Source organism: Schistocerca serialis, chromosome 7 (assembly GCF_023864345.2).
Source record: "Schistocerca serialis cubense isolate TAMUIC-IGC-003099 chromosome 7, iqSchSeri2.2, whole genome shotgun sequence".
Lineage (NCBI taxonomy): Eukaryota > Metazoa > Arthropoda > Insecta > Orthoptera > Acrididae > Schistocerca > Schistocerca serialis.
The window spans coordinates 518,027,698-518,048,226 of record NC_064644.1 but is presented as its reverse complement, the minus strand read 5'-3'; positions in this window follow the sequence as shown (position 1 = coordinate 518,048,226).

Genomic DNA, 20,529 nt, shown 5'->3' with positions numbered 1-20,529 from the left:
AAGAGAAACGGGTGGTGTAACGCGGCAGGCAGCCGGCACGGTGGACAATGCTGCGACAGGCAGGTGACGAGGGCTACCCTGGCAGGAAGAAACGAACAATGGACACGGCGCACCACGCTCGCCTTCGCCGAAAGGTGTCGTGAGAGAAGTGAACTTGGGGGATCCCCGAGCGTGGACCGCTGTCGGCTGGAGCGAACTTTCACTCTCTGTGGAACGAGCCGACGCCAGCCAGTGCTCCGGCCCAACTAGCTGACTGAGCTGCGAAGAGGGGAGCCCGGAGTGCGCCGCTGTCAGCACAGATACCGGTGAACAATGGCCACGGAGAGGGGTCTCCATCAGCCGCGGGACGTCCTGTAGCGCCTCGTACATGCTGCCACACCGTGTGGGCGTGATCCGCGCGGCCGCCCGCAGTCTGTTCCGGCCACCAGCACCTCGCAGCTCTACGAGACGTGTCACGTGGGCCTCCTGGCGGCGCGCCAACCGGAGGGAGACGTCAGATGTAACACGTTGCGACAAACGGACGCTGCCATGTGTGCAGTTGGCCCTCGTGTGGGCGTGGTCTTTGCGACCGCCCACACCCCAGCGGCCAGTGCATCGCCAGGATGTGACATGCGTCTAGAGTCTGGCGTCATGGTCACCAACGCCTACACCCACCAACTCACGCGTGGGCCTGGTCTGTAAGACCACCTGCAACTCTCAGAAAGACTACTGTGCCATCAGCCTGTGTTATGTAGTGTCTCTGTCGACACCTACATTGGATTGTTCGGGCTCAGGAACGCTACCACCCACAACATGAATGTATTTCATTCTTGTTGTGTGCACAGATGTTCAGTGACACTTAGTTTCTTGTCATCATCTATTTCACTGATCAACATTACACACTATAATTGTCTGTTTGCTTCCTTGACATACATTTATATACGTCTCATTTTAGTTTTCGTTAACACCAAACCACAATTGGCCACCGTCGGTCAGTCCCTGCTATAAACAATCCAAGTTTTGTGTTTTCATGTAACGTCACTATCACATTTCATTCTTTTTTTCTGTTGTGTACCCTAGATAATTTATTTTCGTATGTATCCTCACCAGTTTTTTACTTACTGTTAGGCTTGTAATACAGCACATTTTTAGTGTGTAAATTGTGACACACATTTTGCAAATCCAGCTACATATGTGTGTCCATGTATTTATGAAAGATGAATGCAAGCTGCGTAGTAGTCATGTTTCATGAATGAATCAGTGCGAAAGGACGATATGTCACGTCACTATGGCTGTTACACTACTTTGCTCAGGGATACTGAATGTATGTGGTCACTTTCATATAGGGAGGAATATCCTCTGAAAGGATTTCCCCTTTCCTTCTTCTAGTGAATGTGTGTATTTGCGCTGGGCACTGTTAAACTATGCATTGTTAACCAATTAAGTCTGGATGTCTGCCGGACGATGTGGTCCATGGTGCTGACAATGCCAACACCCAGCAGTGCTCAACCTTCTTGCAACTGGAAGAGAGGATGTGTGCGTGCACGTGGGTATCCCTGTGAATGGAAATGTAAATGTCGTGTGACTAGGGCGTCCCGTCGGGTAGGCGAACATGAGCCTCACTTGAGGTATGAGAGTAAAATTGGATGTGAAGTTGGCAATATTCGCTTCCATGATCTCTGCCCTTTCTTATTTCACCACAACTAGTGGTTGTTATGATGTTTTAATTGAGATATTTTACTTGTGTTGCGTCACACTATCCTTGAATTACGTGAGCCACAAAATGATCTACTGTGAGTGGGGGTAATGAAAGATGGTGGTGCCCTCCGGGCAGGCCACTGCCGTGGTAAACAAACGTCAGCCACCTCCCCTTCCATTTTGTTGCCGTCATCATCATATAGTTTCATTCGCCTTTGGTGTATCTAAATTTTCCGTTTGTTATTAATCTGATGGCCTATTAGTGTTACTACTTGTGTGACTTGAGTAACAGTAGTAGAATTAAATTCCGCTTATCTGTCAGATTTTTGGACACTGGAGATAACCATTGCATTAGCGGCAGCTTTACAACTTTTCCAGATCAACAAACCAGTTCGCGGATTCCTTAGGAGTCAACGAAATGGGCCGTGGGCCTGGCAGGGCAGTTGTTTATGGGCCGCCATTCTGCACAAATCAGCAACACAGCAAAATTCACTTCACCATGGAGATAGAAAAGAACGGGATATTGCCTTTTCTCAACGTGGACGTTTACCGTAAGCCCGATGGGGAGCTTTGCCAACACGCACAGGTACCTGCGTGCATCCTCCCATAACCATCCTACGCAAAAGAAATCGGTCCTGCAAACTTTAACTAAGAGGGCCCACAGGATCAGCGATGAACACAGTCTCAAATCTGAACTCCAGAACCTCAGGTCCATTTTCGAAACTAATGGCTACGACATCAAGATGATACATAAAATGATGGCGCCATACATAAAATGATGGTGCCAAAGGAGGACAATAGGATTGGCTCAAATGGCTCTGAGCACTATGCGACTTAACTTCTGAGGTCATCAGTCGCCTAGAACTTAGAACTAATTAAACCTAACTAACCTAAGGACATCACACACATCCATGCCCGAGGCAGGATTCGAACCTACGACCGTAGCGGTCGCTCGGCTCCAGACTGTAGCGCCTAGAACCGCATGGCCACTCCGGCTGGCGAGGACAGTAGGGAAATGCAGAACGAAGCACGGGAACGTCGTCCTGCTACCATATGTACAAGGAGTCACTGAAAAACGTCTGGGCAAAATTCTCCGTCGGACAGTTATTTTTCGTGGCAACAACAAAATAAAAGACGTTCTGGGCTGGACGAAAGATACAATTGACAAGTTTCGTGCCGCTGGAGTCTACGAAATCGGGTGCGACTTTGGACTTGTGTATGTAGGCGAGACTGGGCGTCCAATAAGTACAAGGTTATCTGAACACGAGAAATATATCCGTCTCAAACAACACAACAAATCAGCGCTGGCAGAACACCAGGACGGAGATTGAATTTCGAGAGGCCCGCGTACTGGCGAAACAGCCGTTTAGCTTGAGGAGGAAGATCAGAGAGGCTATAGAGATAGCCAAGTGAGCCGACAACATGGCGAGTACTGACTCCGAGCGTCTTAGCTGCCGACAGGACAGTGCTCTCCAGGCGACAGGCGCGCGGTAGGACACAGCGGCCGAAGGTACACAAAGTGCTGATGCGCCCTAGCCGATACAAGGCAATTAGTAAACAGCGCTACGCTACAGTCGTCACTCAGTTTCCTAATCGCCGATTTCCACCAATGGCAAGCAAGAACGGAAACTCCAATGGAAAACGTCTATTTCCGCCAATGATAAGACTCATTGCAAAGACTAATAGAAGAATACCTAATACCCTTCCTCTTCTCCCTCATATCCAATAACAGCACTCCTCCACGGTATATAAGTAAACTAGCGCCCACTCAGCAGCTAGCAATACACCCCGAGGAAGGCGTCTTGAAATAGTCGCCGAAACGTAGGAATTTTATAGATGACAATGCGGTCACAAACCCACAAGTGTTTTATCGACCAGACCATTAAAACGTGATTTATTAACATGTTTAACCTTTCCTGGTTAATTGCAATACCCTTTTTCTAATATTTAGGAAATAATAGTAGGCTGTGATTTTACTAGTGCACTTTGTCACCCCGTAATGTCCACATACATTACATGCGCACTGTATAGAGTTGTCGATGAATTTTTCTGGAAAGTAGGCACACCAGTTGTGAGAATCAGGTGTTCTCAGGTAAAATAATGTTCAGTCGCACAATTTGTATCGTTTCCCTAGTTCAGAATTGCTGTTGACCATAAGCTGTTGCTTTGCCTTATGCCTCTGTTCATCCTCTTCTTGCAACTGGGACATGCTCCTACACTTCTTTAAGGTGCTAAGATGTAAAAGAGTCACCGTCCATAAGGAGTACTCTGAAATCTGAAGTCTGCTCCATGTATTCCACATACTCAATCCTCGCGGAAGTCTAGATAAGGCGTCCGCCACAATATTCTGTTCACCCCCGACATACAATGATTTCAAAATCAAATTCTTGTAAGAACAGGCACCATCTGGCTAACTGTTGTGTAGTAATTTACATGTTGATACGAACGAAAGAGCTCCATGATTGCAGAATACCTTAGTTGGATTTACCCATTAAAAATACTGAAATAAAATGCTTATTCACGTTCTGTAAGTGTACTACTTGCAAAACTGCTGATCTTTATGTTTCGACGTCCCTGTTCCGTTGTGATTTGAAACAATATTGTCCCCAGCCCTTGTGACAAGGTGTCAGTACTAAGACAGAATTCTTTCGTCATATCTGAGTTTATTAAAGCCTGTTTAATTACCTCAAAATCCTCTTGGCACTTGGGTGTCTATAACCACCTGTGGTTTTTCCTCAATAAATTCGGTAGAGCATCGCTACTTGACATCTGATTGGGCATGAATTTTCGAAAAAATTATACTAACCCTAGAAATGCCTTAAGGTGATTCTACGTCTGTGGTCTAGGAAAATTCTTAGTTGTGTCTAACTTGGGATTATATCTACAACCTGTAGGTGAGACGATGTGGCCTCTAAATTTTCTCTCTTCCTGCGAGAACTCAGGTGTTTCCAAGTTAGCGGTAACTCCATATTCAGCCAAGGTTTCTAAGAATGTTCTAAGTATTTGCACATGAGCTGCCCACGTGGATGTGGCGATAAGAAGATCATCCACATACATGGTGACTTGACTCAAAAGTTCTGGCCCAAGCACTCTGTCTAATGCTGCAATAAATGCCAAATGGCAGAACGGCAGAACTCAAAATTGGTAGCTTCTCCAATTGCACAAGAAGGCATTATAGTGGTGACTTTCAGTGTGGAATAAAATTTGCCATTGCGAGGCCTTGAGGTCAAATACTTAACTCCATGAAATTTTACCAGGGCTCTTCAGCACTGTTGGGCATGGTTCTTACGGCTATGTTGTCCAGGACAAGGCAAACAGTACCGCCAGGTTTGGCTATGGCTAAAACTGGACTGCAATATGGTGACTGCTGTAGTCAATTATATTCCACTTCATTATGTGCTCGATCTCTTTCCTGACAGCCTCCTTTTTCGTCCATAGAATTGTGTATGACGTGCGGCAGGAAGTTTTATGCGAATATACCTTCATTTGATACACACACCCCTTTATTACACATGGTTTTTCTTCAAAAACGTGTAATAATTGTTTCAGTAAGCCAGGTAAACCATGCTTCTGTTCTTGTGTAAGTGTGGTTGACTTCTCAACTTTCTGGTGTACATTGTATTGGTTAGTCACGTGCTCTAAATTCACGCCATTAAATGTTTCGCGTACATATAAAATTTCAGGATATATCAATAGAATATTAACCCTGTTTGTCAAATGACTGTGGACATTAGCATTCGTTTTAAAAAATCAACTGAAACAGGTTTTCAGTCAACATACGAATGGCACTTAGCTTTACCTAGATCAATCCTTACCTGATACTTCCTGGAAAATTCCATGCCTATCAAACAGTTAACTATTAATTTTTCGACTATTAAAAATGTACATGTAAATACGTTTTCGTTTGTGCTAATCGGTAAACAGGTTTGCAGACTCACGACTGTTGAATTACTACAAATTGCTGTTAGAATGTGATAGTTTTGTACTGTTAAATCAGGCAAACTGAGTTTTTTGTGCTGCTCAGCAAACAGGCTTTGCAAAATTAAATTCGTCGCAGCGCCAGAGTCTAGCACAACCTGCACATCTGTGTTGGCAACTTTGGCGTTTATAATAACTTGTACTTCGTCTTCTTATCCTTTAATATTGCTCATGTCTTCAGTTGTATAAGGATTATCCCTCGTGTCATTTACCTGATCATGTCTTACAAAATAGCTATTCAAAAGCCTTATGCCATCGCTTCTGTTCACCTTCTTTCCGTCTTTGGCAGGAGGCTTGGCCCGACCGATCGCTGTTTCCCTGTGGCGGAGGTAGAGGGTGAATCCCACCATCCATCACATGAACTATCTGTATTATGGGTTCAGAATTGTTCCGCGTACAGTCATGTATTTTATCGGGTTCGGCATGACCCTGTTCCAGGTTTCTCTCGCTCCCACAACCAGTTACTATTGTAATCAGTCGGTGGTTGATTGTTACCATTACCAACATTTTTTTTGCTTTGCAGTTCGGACCATACACATTATCTCACCCAAACTGTTGAAAACCGTGATTCCGTTGATTTTACCCCTCCCGTTATGGCCTCTGTTACCGTTTCTTCAGTATTTTTCGAAATTATGGTACTCACTATACTCCTGAGCTGTTATCCATGAATGATACGCTTGTTGCTTGTTATCATGTTGGTTGAAGTAGCTGCCCCACTGTCTATATTATCATTGTTGTTGTGGTTGTTAAAATTTCCATTTGCAGGCGCGCCTGACTGATTACGATTGTCTTAGGGCTGATTTCATATATGGGCTCATTGGAATCGACTATGGATAAAAAGTAATCTAAGTCGTAAGTCAGAACTGTGACGAGTTTCTCATGTATATGTGTAAGTAACCGTCTGTTTAATATTTTCAACACATCAGCATGTGACATAGTCTTATTCCAATATCCTGTTTTGCTTAAATATTTTTCAAAATGTTTCCGCAACCCACCGTGTTTTGCATTGAAAGTTTGCGGGTCAAAAACCTCCATTCGATGTCACTCTTGTATTTCCTGAGACTAAGATGTCTTTAAAAAGGCTTGTTCTAATTTTTCGTTTTTGCGACAATTTTCGGCTTCTTCCGCTGCCCATAAACGGACGTCATGCAGTCTATAACGAATTGGATTTTTAGTTGTTCGGACCAATGTCGAGGCAGTATCTATCTAAATGCTCGCACGAATACCATTGGATGTCTTCTTTTACATTCCTGCAAAAAGATCGGATATTGTCTGTTTTTTAACAAACCTTCATCAATAAAGGCTGACGATATTTCCTGTGCTGTTTTATTTCACTGTGATCTCTTTTACCTCCTCTTTGTTCATGGCATGACAGTCTTCGACAACACTGGCACATAAAATATTGGTTATTGTATATGTATGATAGTGATTGGTTGTAATTAATATTTGCTTATCTGGAACGTGGACGTTTAATTATTTGGTGTCAGACGCTTGACAATGGCTTTTTCGTAAATGCAATGTTATTAGTAGTTGACCGTGAAATAAGACTCAAATAATCGGACTTCGTGTTTAAATCGTTTCCAAAGACTGCTGCGGTAGGTGCGGACTCAAAATCTCAATATTAGAATAATTTGCCAGCCATGTCATTACGTCGTACAGAGGTAAGCCTACGGTTAAATAATCCAACTTACTTTCATAAGTATAGAACCTTTCAGGTTCGAGAGCCTAGTGATATTGCAACTCGCAGCGTTCTTATATAACATCAAATATGGCGGTGTGCCAGTTAATAAAATATACGTGCTTCACGCACCAGTTATTGTACATGACCTACTTCTTCTTAATGAAACATAAGAGTGTCGTAATTGTATTTTGTTTTATCAGCGGCATAGCGCTGCAGTTCTGTGCCATAGGCTTTATTTATTTGTCAGAGATTCATTATTTAATTAAGATTTCCCGTTTCCAAGGAAACTCACGTACGGCATGGAAATGTGCCTTTATATTGCCCCCTGAATTGCGTGGCGAAAGGACACATCTGCAGGCGAACGATTCACCTAAAGGCACAAGAAAATCTAAGTTATCTACAACTATTTCCATTACATACATTATACAGTATATTATATACAAAATTTGAATGAAACGCATGCGCCGTAAAAGTTGGCAAAATACAGTGCGCGCATGTGCAGAAGCGTCTATGTGACTCCGGCACTGCCGTTATATCGTAAATTTAGATCACGCGGCACCGTATTGCCGTTCATACTGTTCGTGTGCGCGCGTGTTTCTTAGTCGTTGCACAAAGAAAATATTCCACCAAGATTACATATGAAGTGTACATTCTATGACAGGTAACTTAATTTTAAAATTACAATATTTGTTATAAAAAAATTCAACTTTAGATTGTTGGATGTTCTTAGTTACATAGTATTGCACTGAAATGCTTCAAAGAAAAATGTGATTTTGTTTCAGGTGCGTTGTTGACCTATACACATCGTGTTGTTATTACAGTTTATATTCATCTGCTGCACAGCAATGTTTCACAGGTTAGTGTCGTCGTGGTAAAGTTTTTTGATCACAGTAACATCGCTGTATAACAACGTAATTGATACATAAGGATGCCCATTTCCTATTTTCATTATAGTCGTTGTGATGCAGTTCGTTGTGACAAAAAGCATTGTTTATTACAGATCGGACGTGACCCGTCGAGTAATTGGTTCATATGCAGTTCGTTTTCAATATTCCGTGGAAGCTTGGTTGCAGAACCTCGGACAGCACATAGCTGGCGTCGAACCTTGGATAATCCAGGTAACTGTGTCCGTCACATTTCGAGAACATTCCATTCCCTGAAGCTCCAACCAAAATTCTTCCACTCGTGTTGTTTTCTGGACAGGCACGTGACATTTAATCCAGTTAACATCTTGAAGGTAGATACTGTAGTAATGTCACTAGACGATGCACCAATTAGGCACTTCACATTTTCAGTTTCTTGTTAAATATAGCTCACCTAAATCTTCGTAGTTACTTATCAAAGAAATTGTTCATCGCGTTTACAAAGGTACGATGCATGATAAATATCATTAACAGTTTCTTTCACATACGTTTCTGCATAGTTGCAGACTTAGTAATGTACATTAATGTCCGTGAACAGTGGTTCACTATGCAATGTTTTTTTTTAAAGTTTTGCACATTTTGGCACTTGTTATCGTTCAAATTTTCACATAGCAACAGTTACATTATACATCTTTTTTTTTTTAATAAGTAATCATACATACACACGTCACATATTTTCTTAGCATAAACATAATACAGCTACACATAAACATGTTACATAGCTATAAATTATTACGTTATGTCACATTTTGATTACATGAACTGCAGATATTTACATTCTCTTTTACGGTTTTACTGGGTTTTTATCGATGTGTTTTGTGATGTCATCTGAAATTAAGGTAGGTTAGACACAACATTCATTACATCAGTAGGCAAGACCAGGCGTTTTCACTACTCAAATATTCAAAATAATAGGAGACGGAAAACTGTTAGATTCCTCATATTTTGTGCGTGTGTGTATAGTGTCTGTGTGGCCTTGGCTACTGGTAGATGCTTTTCTTGCTGAGAGATGTACGTCTAATCTATTTCTCGAAATAAAAGATCACTTCACAGGTGACGTCTGTCGGTTCGTCAGGTGTCATACTAAGTCAGTGGTACCTACAGTCACATGTGTTCGGTGAAAAATTAATATATCATTCACTGCTACGTAGTCATAAATTTTACCTTAATATTCAATCTTCTTGGTAGTGCCGCGGCGTAGAAAGAAAAGTTCTTCTGTCTTCAACTGCGTCACTGGTACAGCTGAAATGAAAATTTCAATACTACTTATTATCTATGTTGTAGCAAATAAGAGTTTTGCGAGTTGCTTAGCAATGTTTTCATGGATATGACTTTGACATTATTTAGCTTGAAATACTCTAAGATCTCGGTGTGCGTATAGTCCAATAATTTTGTTAGTTCTAGGAAGTTGTAACAGATACACACCAGGATGCGGTATGTTAACAATAATATAAGGTCCTTCATATAGCAGACGCCCCTTAGCATTGCGTCGCTTGAGTGCTACAGATTTATGATGAGTACGAAGTAGTACAAGCATTCCTGCCTTGAATTTTTGTTTTCTTTTTATTATGTTTGTGTGATGTTTGTTTCGTATCTGTGCGTGATGTGTCGGTGTAGTCAATACTTCTTTTATTTTCTGTTCAGGTGTGATTTCCTTGTCTGACAACTTAGGTAATGGTTCTATCCATTGATCGTTCTGTTTGCAATTGAACATGATCTCGTTAGGTGTGTAATTTGTATTGTAAATATTTAAGTTATTGTGTACGTCTTCCAAAAGACTTAGGTAGGACACCCAATTAGTATGTTTTGATGCAATATAGGTCCTCATGAATCGGTTTAGTTCTCGGAAAAGTCTCTCAGTCGCGTTACATTGTGGACTAAACCTTGAAATAAATATACTTTTAATGTTATTGTCCTTCAAGAAATTTCTCCATTTGTACCCAGAGTAGTATGCTGCATTATCTGACAGAATTGCTTTAGGTTTTCCCACGTGCTTCAGATAATCACTTGAGAATCGGCGTATTATAGCATTTGCAGTGGCGGATTTTAAAGCATAGAGTTTTACATGTTTAGAAAATATATCGTAAAAAGCTAAGATATATTTGACGCCTCCAGAGCTTGCTGGATGCGATCCACTTATGTCAGTACACTGAATTTCCAGGGGTTTACTCGGTAAAATAGAATGTAAATCTGTTTTTGTGGATAAATTCTGAGGTTTTGATTTTTGACATACGACACATGTTTTCAGTTCCCTGTGAATTTTTCTTCTCATATTGCTAAAATAACAGTTTGTGCTGAGCTTTGCCAAACACTTTTTTGTCCCATAATGACCCCAAACTAAGTGTGTGTGCCAAATCAAATTATGTTCAGACTCTTTGGGAATGCATACATACCAGTCAGTAGGATATGGATGTCGGCGATAAAATAATACATCATTGCGTAACTTGTAATACTTAGTCAAAGAATGATTCAGTGAGGATCAGATTTTTGTAATTTAGTCATGTTTCTGCACATATCAATATAATATTGGTGAAACTGCTTGTCTTGCATTAAGAGAATCCTGTAGTCATATATGTTTTCTAAGTCACTGTTGGTTTCATTCATACCTTGTGGAAGTCTAGTCAAAACGTCGGCAATTATGTTGTCCTTACCTTTTATGTACGTAATTTCAAAACAGTAGTTCTGAAGACTAACTGCCCATCGTGATAGTCTAGGATGTACAAGTTTACAAGTTAACAAAAATCAGCTGTTTGTTATTAGTGATGTATTCCGCTACGGAGTCGCGCACAGTTGTTGGTAAATTTTCAAGTATGCATATATGAAAATGTTTGTCTTTGTTTTCTACCCAATCATGAAATTCTTTATCAATATTTTGAAAATGAGCTGTGGCATCAGATTGTTATCTGTCAGTCAGGTGTTGTTCAACATCGTCAAACTTATTCTGCACCTCAGTAATTCGTTTTTCAAGGTTGTCATGTACTGAAGGATATGTATGAATTAGTTCAGTAAGAGCTTCACACATGACATTAAGGTTTTCTTGCTTGTGTCTGTAAAAGTGCTACGTCATTTGCAGTCTTTTCTCGTATCGTATTAAGCTTGGAAAATTTCGTACTGAGTTCAGTCATCTGTTTGGTCAGTGTGGCGTCTTTAAGTTCCACACGTTTACATAAAGTGTCATTACATGTCTTGATTGCTATGAGATCAGATTTAATTTCGTTATTTTGTGTCTTTAACTATTCATTTTGTGTCTTTATCTGTTCATTTTGTGTCTCTAAAGTCGCCATATTTTCTGCGTTTCGTTTCATTAGCATTTGTAACATGTTGGCAATGTTTACTGTTTGCAAGGTCTCTGCCCCCGCCTAGTCTTTAGACGTGACGTGACGTCATGTCTTAACATGGGCTCTGACTGAGAATTAGAGATTTTTGTGGTTTACGGCCTATTGTCAAAATTTCCGTTAACACTTGCGTCAATATTTGATGAATCGTCACTATCGGTTGCTGTCGTAAAGTCATTTTCTAATATTTGTCTCTCGTCCGAGTCGGATTGCGTCTGAATAGTATGTCTTTGCTGTTCCATCTTTGCGTATTGTTTTCTAGTTATGACTAGAGATGGGCAAACTGAAACACATAACTGTTTCGAAACAAATGAAACAATACAGTGTAATGTTTCGAAACGCTGTTTCGAAACAGTGAAACAGTTTGTGTTTTGTAATAGTACTGGAGGCGGGAACAAACTGCAGAAACAACGGATACGCTATTGGGATTCCCAAATTTCGTTAGTATGGATAATATATACCCGGCCTGCTAATATTCATGCACACATTGCGAAGAATAGGCACATTGACTATAGACTCATGAATAAAGCCACGTAATTCGAAAAAATATCGAAATATAAGAGAAAAAAATTTTTGTCCCTCAAGGTGTTTCAAATCATTACTATAAATCCACCATGCTTCCCAGCCCTTCCCGTTCACCATTACATCATCAATGATCCGTCAATCACATTGCTTGAAAGTACATCCAATTTACGTATATGTCTGAAAACTGCCACTCTACGCCTTTTCTAATTCAAAATGTTGTAGATTTACTTGAATTTTTTAATGTGATTACTGTACATAAACAGAGAAGCATATTTTATAGGAGATGTGTAATTTAACTGAATGTTTTTCACACTTTTATTATTTTGAACGCGAATAGTGTGCTTTATTTTATTGTTTGTTACTGTTTATAAAGCGTATATTACGCCATTTCGGAATAGAGCCGTCAATTAGAAACGAAACTTTATTTTCGGAAATCTTAAGCATCATGCTGTTGTGTGTCAAAAAGATTTCGACACTCTTGAAAGAGTTTGATGAAGTAGTATGTTAAACGTATTTCCGTATCTGTGCCGTGCCCGAATCTCGTCCGAGACAAAGTGAAATGAAGCATCACTTTTCGATACGGTTAGTCCGTCTAAGCACAAGTGGACTGAAACAGCGTTATTTTGAAACAACGATACAGTTTCTGTGGCTGGCTCGAGATCGAATCTGGTCCCGTTATCCGACACAGTGCGGAATGAAACACCACTGTTTCGAAATAGTGAAACATGGCAGTTTCGAAACAGTGAAACAGTTTCACGTATCGATACACTGTATCGAAACATAGAAACAGTGGCCAAGTCTAGTTATGACCATGCCACACGTAAGATATGCTTCAAGAAAATAAAGTTTGGCACTAGTTTTAAAATAAAATGCAGTTGAATATGAATCACTCGTAGCAACAATGGCTGTTTGTTAATTTAAAAATGTAAACTGAATATCGGATTATTCTTAATGGCTGCTGGCCATGTTACAACGTATCGTACAGAAGTCGGCCATATTGTACACTCGTGTATTGGTATTGTTGCAGAAGTTACTGTTTAAGGAAAAGCACTGAGAATGAAATTTATCACTGAAAACTGCTACGCGCGAAAGAAATACTACCGAATCTACTGAAAAGCTAATGCACTGAATTATGCGTCTGGTCTAGCCTGCCAATGCAAATGCTGCATCTTACCTTATTTTGCTGGAAGCTTCGTTGCGTCGTCCCGCAAAATTTTAGAGTTGAAAAATATCTTCAGATTTTTGTTATTTCTCATATACTCAAGTCCAGGTCCAGAAAGTTGATTTTTCACATGAAACAAAGATAACAATGTAACAAATGACAAAATAACAAGTCCGACACGCAGTCGCCAAAATAAAATAAATAAATAAATAAATTAAATAAAGTATTGGTTATTGTGTATGTATGATAGTGATTGGTTGTAATTAATATTTGCTTATCTGGAACGTGAACGTTTCATTATTTGGTATCAGACGCTTGACAATGGCTTTTTCGTAAGTGCAATGTTATTAGTAGTTGGCCGTGAAATAAGACTCAAATAGTCGGACTTCGTATTTAAATCTTTTCCAAAGACTGCTGCGGTAGGTGCGGACTCAAAATCTCAATATTAGAATAATTTGCCAGCCATGTCAATTTGTCGTACAGAGGTGACTTTCTACTAAACATAAAAAAGTTTACAGAGTTAGTTAAATCAGATATATTCGACGAATAAGCCTACAGTTAAATAATCCAACTTACTTTCATAAATATAGAATCTTTACAGGATCGAGTGCCTAGTGATATTGCTACTCGCAGTGTTCTTATATAACATCAAATATGGCGGGTTGCCAGTTAATAAAATATACGTGCTTCCCGCACCAGTTATTGTACATGACCTACTTCTTCTTAATGAAACATAAGAGGGTCGTAACTCATGCACGGCATGCAAATGTGCCTTTATAATGTGTGGGTAACCGTCTGTTTAATATTCTGAACAGATCAGCATGTGACATAATCTTATTCCAATATCCTGTTTTGTTTAAATGTTTTTCAAAATGTTTTCGCAACCTACCGTGTTTTGCATTGAAAGTTTGCGGATCATAAACCTCCATTCGATATCTCTCTTGCATTTCCTGAGACTAAGATGTCTTTAAAAAGGCTTGTTCTAATTCTTCGTTTGTGCGACAATTTTCGGCTTCTTCCGATGCCCATGAACGGACGTCATACATTCTATAAAGAATTGGATTTTTAGTTGTTCGGACCAATGTCGAGTAATGTCTTTCTAAATGCTCGCACGAATATCACTGGGTGTCTTCTTTTACATTCCTGCAAAAAGATCGGATATTGTCTGTTTTTTAACAAACCTTCATCAATAAAGACTGACGATATTCTCTGTGCTGTTTTATTTCGCTGTGATCTCTTTTACCTCCTCTTTTTTCATGGAATGACAGTCTTCGACAACACTGGCACATTCGTGTAATCATTTGCAAATTGTTCTGGTTCGCCTGTATCATACACTGATCGTGGCGAAACCGTGTTCGCATCATTATTGTCTATAGCCGACTGATTCTGGGCGGTAGCTACAAATGGACCATTCGAACTATTCTTTTCGCTTATTAGCGCACAGCGAATGTTATCTGTGGTGTCACCGCCAGACACCACACTTGCTAGGTGGTAGCCTTTAAATCGGGCGCGATCCGGTAGTATACGTCGGACCCGCGTGTCGCCACTGTCAGTGATTGCAGACCGAGCGCCGCCACATGGCAGGTCTAGAGAGACGTCCTAGCACTCGCCCCAGTTGTACAGCCGACTTTGCTAGCGATGGTTCACTGACAAATTACGCTCTCATTTGCCGAGACGATATTTAGCATAGCCATCAGCTACGTCGTTTGCTACGACCTAGCAAGGCGCCATTATCGTTTGCTATTTATCTTGTGATGCATGTACCGTCAGACCGATGTTGACCAATTATGGATTAAAGTTAAGTATTCCCAAAGTCACGTACTATTTTTGCTACTATAAAGACCTTGTCATTTTCCAGACCTCACGCCATCCTGCGTGAGCTTAAACGCGTGCCTTTCGGCTTCCTCTCATAGTGACTTGGCTGTCTTGCCAAGTCACAACATTATCTTCGATCGTTTCCATGTCATTGTCAATTTTAGTAAGCATTTTTTGTTTCGCGCTCACGCAATATTTTCTCTACGGCCTCGACGTTAAGTCCTGTGTTCCTGGATAGACTCTTCCGCGAGCCTGATTCAACTGTTGAATATTCCCGCTTTGGATCTTTCGTTTAATTTCTTTACATCCTTCTTAAGCTTTTGTAGAATGTATGACCCAGTTTTAAAAGACCAACGACTTGCATGAGTTTGCTTACATCCTGTGGCAATTCTCCGAAAGTCGATACAGACTCGGCTACGTTTATTTGTACTGTCGTGACCAATTCGGTCAGATTTTTATGTTCATTTTTCAAGGTTTTTGCGCCTCTACTACCTTTTGTACTTGGTCCGCACCATTTTTCTGTTCCTTTTCAGTGTCTGATAATTTTTAGATTAACCTGGGTATTCATACTAAAAAACTTTGTGTCAAATTCGTTAGTGACCCCTATTAGATCTGTATTTCTATTATAACGCGAAGTTTCAAGATCACCAACTAAAGAATTGTCTTTTTCTTGCACCACGATGACATGACTGGAAAGTTTTTGGTCAAGATTGTTGACTTCTGTTGCAACAGTCTCGATTTTGGGTCCAAGCTATCGATTTTGTTCGCTAATTTCGTATTATCTGATCGTACCCCGCTAATTCCAGTACTTATTTGTGTTATCTGAACATATACCAGCAATTTATGAACATATGTTGGCCATTTCTGTACTCATGCTGGACATTTATCAACGCAATTTTAATACTGCCTGCAGTATTTGGTTACTGCCTATTTCATTCATACCGTTACGATCTGATCTATCGACATTACTCATTCCCGCGAGCTCGCTTCGTTCACTCAAAGTTGAGTCTCGAAACTTTCCATTGTCAGTTCCATTAATTCTTTCTCCATTACTGTCAAAAATTTCATCTTCCAACAGTGAATGAGGACCAGTCTCATCAAGCGTAAGCCACGTATTATCCCCAAAATGCACGTGTGATTCACTACTAATAGTAGAGTTTATTTGAATATTCTTAGTATTTGGCAAATTACCACGTTGTTGCGATTCATTATTGTTATCTCTTAACGGCAAATTTGCTGAAACTTCGACATTTTCATTTTCAATATTATTAATAGTTATTTGTTGCTTGTTTTTGGGTTCCATATTTGACACACACGTATAACATTTGAATATATGAAAAGCGTAAATCTCTTGAAGAGAACTTTTTTTCTATCTTCAGAAATTACTTTCTGTTTGCTACAAGATGTTACGTAAATGTGTTACTACTGCGTAAAAAATACTATTAGAATACGCATTGCAAGGCTGGATTTTGTTGGTTGCTACAAAGGCTGGAATTGCTCTCACATGCATAAAATTCAATAATACTCTTTATCCTACCTTGAACGTTGTCTTATTCACGTTTCCTCGTAATTCAAAGTTTGTAATTTCCAGTATATCTGGATGTTTTAAATGTTTCTTGTTCCCAGTAATTATTTATTGGCTTTTCTTCTTTCTTCCTCATATTCCATAAATATGCGAAAAAAATAAATATTAGTACAACGTGAATCTCCAATAATCGATTCTTATTATTATTGTTAGACACGAAATTTTTGGAGATTGGTCTCACTGGTCAGAGGCCGTTGTAAAATTATGGGAGAAGGATTTGGAAACGATAGGGGAAATATTATTTATAGGGTTAAACGATTTTTAAGATTATTCTGGAATATATTATCGAAAAAAGAGACGTTATGGCTATCCGAACGCTCACCGTAGCTAATGAAGAAAAAATGGAACTATTACATTTCATTATGAATACATACATATAAAAATTAAAAATATTCTTATATCCCTTCTTCAAATGATTTCTTATAGCTCTTCAATGCCGTGGTGACACGCTGGTGTTTCCCTCCATTATTACTGGTGTCCTTCAAGGTCCTCATGATTATCCAGTCATTTATTATGATGTAGTTTCATGGACTAATAAATAAATAACTTTTTAAAACTGTCCTGAATATATTTTCACACACAACTATTACGTAATACATTCACAAGGTTAATAATACTGGGCGTGCGTACATTTTTCCACAAGTCATCATAGGAACCTGGTCTCTTTCAGATCTCAACACAGACAGACAGCTACTAATTAATTAGAGCGTGGTGGATTGCTCATTAATAATCATCTCTGGCCTCGCTATCTTTTTTCGTTGTCACAGATGTTATCGCTCTCTAGTGGCCAGAGAGCGCGTCTTTTAATCCACTTAAAAATTACTGCCAAAGGCATCCCGCTGATTCACAGTGTTCATCATGTTTCTTCCTGCTACAGCTGGGCAGGTGTGAGGTACATTCAACTCGCACATTTTTTTGGTTTCACTACCTTCACTTGTTTCAATTCGGTAGCACAGTTGTCGTATTAAAACATCTTTGGCTGTCCGTTCTGATTTTGAAAGCGCATTTCCTATTCACATTGTCCACTGGTTTGGACAGTATGAGAGGGAACAGCGTGATCCATCTAATTAGCTTGTTCCGTCACATTGTATTGAATGGTATAGATTTTTGAGATATTTTCATCATTTTTTTCCAAATATATGAAGTGTTATAACTCGAGTTAAGAAATGGACTACCTGTTTATTTAATTCATAATTACAGAAATGCACTTGCTTTCCTTAATGTCTCTACGATGTCTTGGGTTAATTAACTTTGAGTCTGTATTAAGAGTTTGTCTGCTAGTAGTGGCAACGCAGATATGTTGTCACTCTGTAGGTTGGTTAGTGCCAACGTCAATTTGGGGTGAAGGCAGCGATGACGCACCTGTTTGTCAGTGGTAGTTCGGGGTTGGTAACAGGTTCCACTCCCCTCCAGGGCGGAAGAGAACGGCCAGAGAGGGCCGCCATGACTGGGTCGCTCTGGGGGTAGCCGTTGAACTGAGCGGACGGAATCGAGGGCGATCTCCGTCTTTGCTGCCAATTTCTTTGTGGGATGAGGCGTAGCCTGTTATATCGACATTAATCCGCTGTTTTTCAGGGTGGAAGTCGTTAGCATGTAGTTACGACTATTCATTCTTTTTTTTATCAATTCTGCTGGTAAAACTTAGAAGAACAGTAGGTCTTTTTTAAATGGCACCCTGCATTTTTTATTCGGTAATCCATTTCCTCTCATAAAGACATATTCAAAAAGTATCACAGAGTACCATTCACTGAAATACAACGTTATTAATTACATAACACAACACTAACTTTGAACCCGAGATCACAAACTCGTCCACTTGCTGGAGCTGTCAGAAAACAAATGAAAACCAAGTAAATACATAACACAACATTGACTTTGACTCTCCTGTACCATTTCCCAGGAGTAGAACATTCAAATTGCTCAAAGTGGTGACCCTGGACACCGATACACTAGTGCACCCGTTCAATGAAAGAATTATTTACTGTTTCCAGTGTTGCCTGATGAACAGAATTACAAGAAAGCACGACACGTTCCTGCATGTCCTCTGGAGTTGTTGGAATATCGCGACTGAGAATGTCTTTAATGCATCCCCAACGAAAAAAGTCCAGAGGATTTAAATCAGGAGACCTAGCAGGCAAAGTAACTGTTCCTGTCCATCTGGTAGGATACCTTCGTTTCAGAACACGACTTACACGCAAGGCATTATGTGCTGGACATCCATCGTGTTGATACCGCATAAGCATTCTGGTTCTTAGCGGCACTTCATCCAGAAGAGGAGGAAGAATTCGTCTGAGGAAGTTGGCATACGCTGTGACGTTTCGACTACCATTGATGAAATAAGCTCAAATAGTTGTAGTACCAAGCATCCCACACCAGATGTTAACCGTCCACTGACGCTGATATTCCACCTGTCTAAACCATTATGGGTTGTTGCTGGACCAATAATGCATGTTCCTTTTATTTACCTGTCCTTTGTTTGAGAAGGAACACTCATTGGTAAATAGAAAATTGGAGAAGAAGTTCGGGTTGGAGAGGATTTGATGCTGTCGCCACTGGCAGATCTGTACACGGTTCTCGCAACCATTCCCACACAATTCTCGATGTAGGTGTACATGGTAGGATGGAACCGGTGACGTGTAAGAATATGATGTATACTGGTTTTTGGAATGGCAATCTCGTGTCCAAGCTGTCGTGTGCTCACATGTGGATTCATAGCAACGGAAGCGAGAACAGTAACTTCAGCAGCTTCGTCTGTGCGAGTGCTACGACGATTGCGTTGTCGTGGGTTGAAACTTCCCGTTTCCTGAAGAGTCACAACAAGACAAGAAAACATTTGTCGGGAAGGTGGGTTCTTGGCAGGATATCGCTCACTGTACAGTTCCGCTGCCTGCGGAGCATTTCGCCTACCTTCAACAACAACAATAAAAGAAACATTATGTCGATGCAGTTTGTAGGAAGGACAGCCTTTACTGTATGCCTACTCTACACAACAGTATTCAAAAGGACTAAACTACTGTACTAAATTACCCGAAGATAAGGAAACAGTACGGCAATGACTGTTCCGCTACCTTACATTTCCCATAGATGTGTAGCAAGCATTTCTATCTTCTCTTCGTTTGTGTACATTTTACTCACACAACTCTTCAACTGACGATGGCTGATGGAATGACGGGCGTGCATTCTACTTATGTTTACATTTGTCCTCTGTCAACGTCAGCACGTGGATGTGTTCCATTACCCCGAATACCTGCACTAACCGCTGGGAGCGTCAACGTCAGTGTTGTGTTATCCAATTAATAACGTTGTGTTTCAGTGAATGGTACACTGTGATACATTTCTGAATATGTCTTTAGGGGAGGAAATGAATTACAAATAAAAAATACAGGGTGCCATTTAAAAAATACATGCCGTTGATCATGTCTTTGAAAAAATAAACCTACAACAAGGGCAATAGTGCTGATTGATGTCGCCCTAACGGATAAAGAACATTTGCTTGAAACATTTTGTAAAATGAATCTGGACAAACAGTTATTTAGGGTAGTCAAGATAAATGGGACACCCTGCAGCTCCACTTTTAGTAGCAGCATTTTGCAATTTTATATATCTTACTGGTTTTCATAAAGTAACATGGGGCCTGAGCCCACCTAGATAGCCGAACACGTGGTCGTAATTGTTGATGAGAAATTTAGATGATGATTCTGTGTGGAACTTGCTAGGATATGGGTGCTTTTTGTGTGAGTTACTTAAGGCTCTAAGCGTGTGATGTGATTTTTATAGCAAATTCATAAATTTTGTGCACGGATCTCTTGACTGATGACTAAACCCCATTTGCAAGCAGCGACCTAGAC